General features: G+C 41.3%; 1 non-coding gene across 1 annotated transcript; it reads right to left on the bottom strand.

Moving 5' to 3' along the window:
* Positions 1-1,112: 1,112 nt before the first annotated feature.
* LOC112804796 (small nucleolar RNA R71) lies at positions 1,113-1,219 on the bottom strand. The gene has a single exon (XR_003203413.1). It is a non-coding gene; the product is annotated as a small nucleolar RNA R71 (small nucleolar RNA).
* Positions 1,220-2,238: the final 1,019 nt, after the last annotated feature.

Genomic DNA, 2,238 nt, shown 5'->3' with positions numbered 1-2,238 from the left:
AAGATTCTGCACTTTATTTTCTGCTATTTACTTTCCCGCCATTTAATTTTCTGCAATTCTCAAACTACATTCTGTTTAGCTCAACTAGCATATTCTTCCATCTAAAGTTGCTTGACCAATCAATCCCTGTGGGATTCGACCTCACTCTATTGCGAGTTTTTACTTGACGACAATTCGGTATACTTGCCGAAGGGAAATTTGTTGAGAGACAAGTTTTCGTGCATCAAGTTTATGGCACCGTTGCCGGGGATTGATTTTGTATCAACAATGATTAAGTTGGAAGTTCACTAGATTGAGCATTTTTTCTTTTGTTTGTTTACTTTATTCAGTTGTTTACCTTCAGTTTGTTTCGTTTTTTCCTCACCCCCTATACCCCCTCTGTTTTCTTTCTTTCTTTATTATTATTTACAATTCTGCTCACTAACCCACTAACTGTTTGATAATTTTCACCACTCACACTAACAATCACTCTAACAAGAATAAACTCTTTATTTCATCTCTTGCTGTGTGTCTTGTTAGTTGTATGACAGGGAGAAGAGGGGGAGCTTTAACTTCCTTCGATTCAGAACCTGAAAGAACCCTCCGGAGACTAAGGAGAGAAGCAAGAGGGAAAGGAGTTGTTGGTGCTGAGGAAGAGGAAGAGTATTTTGAAACCAACATGGAGGAGAACTTGGAAAAACAATCATGAAGTAGAAGCTCACAACCATGCTAGAGAAGGCCCTGCAAACCATGCTGGACAAGAAAGGAGAGTTCTAGGCTCCTACATCAATCCAAATCTAAGAAACTGTGGAAGTAGCATCCAAAAGACCACCATACATGCCAACAACTTTGAATTAAAACCCCAGCTAATCACCCTTGTTCAGAACAATTGCTCATTTAGAGGAAGTGCTCAAGAAGACCTCAATCAACATCTAACCACCTTCCTGAGAATTTGTGACACTGTGAAGTCTAATGGAGTCCACCCGGATGTCTATAGGCTGCTTTTGTTCCCTTTCTCACTCAGGGACAAAGCATCCAAGTGGTTTGAATCCTTCCCAAAGGAGAGCTTCACAAATTGGGAAGATGTGGTGAACAAGTTTTTGGCAAGATTCTACCCTCCTCAATGAATTAATAGGTTGAGAGCTGAGGTGCAAACCTTCACGCAACAAGATGGTGAGACTCTCTATGAGGCATGGGAGAGGTTCAAGGACTTAACAAGAAGATGCCCACCAGATATGTTCAATGAATGGGTTCAACTTCACATTTTCTATGAAGGTCTTTCTTATGAGTCAAAAAAGGCTGTAGACCATTCATCAGGGGGCTCTCTAAACAAGAAAAAAACCATTGAAGAAGCCATAGATGTCATTGAAACAGTAGCTGAGAATGACTACTTCTATGCCTCTGAAAGAAGTAATACTCGAGGAGTAATAGAGCTGAACCACATGGATGCATTGCTAGCTCAAAATAAGATTATCACCAAGCAGCTAGCAGATCTTACCAAGAAGGTGGAGGAAAACCAAGTTGCAGCAGTCATCACTTCATCACCAGCTCAATAAGGAGTGAATATAGGAGAAGAAGGTGACTAAGAACAAATCAACTATGTTGGAAACTCACCTAGACAAATCCATGATCCATACTCCAAAACTTATAACTCTAGATGGAGAAATCACCCCAACTTTGGGTGGGGAAATCAACAAGACCAAGGCCAAGACCAGAGACACCACAATCACAACCCCAACAACAATGCAACTCACCAATATCCCTCACAGAGGTCCTATCAACAACCACCTAATCCCAACCCACCATCACTAACTGAGGATAGACTTTCAAGGATTGAGACCCTACTTGGAAGCATATGTAAGGAAATTCAAGATAGTGAAGCTTTCCGGGAAGAAGTGCGATCCAACATGCAGAATCAAGATGCTACCATCAAGAAACTTGAAACACAGATTGATTACTTATTTAAGCAAGCCCCTGGACACAATATTTGCAGCAACACTAACTCAGCACCAAGCGAGGAATGTCAAGCTATCACCCTCAGAAATGGAAAGGAATTGAAGGAGACCCATAAGAAACCACCAGAGAAGAATTCGGATGAAGAAGACAAGGGACAAGAGGGAACTCAAATCTCCACCCCTAAGTAACATCAAGAAGGAGAAGCACTCAAACCATGCCTCTCAAAAGCTCCATACCCCCAGCAGCTGCAGTTAAAGAAGAAGGGAGAGGATAACCAATTCTCAAGATTCTTGGAAATCTTCA

This window comes from Arachis hypogaea, chromosome 5 (assembly GCF_003086295.3).
Source record: "Arachis hypogaea cultivar Tifrunner chromosome 5, arahy.Tifrunner.gnm2.J5K5, whole genome shotgun sequence".
Lineage (NCBI taxonomy): Eukaryota > Viridiplantae > Streptophyta > Magnoliopsida > Fabales > Fabaceae > Arachis > Arachis hypogaea.
The sequence above is the reverse complement of the archived record's forward strand: the minus strand, read 5'-3'. Positions and strand labels throughout refer to the sequence as shown.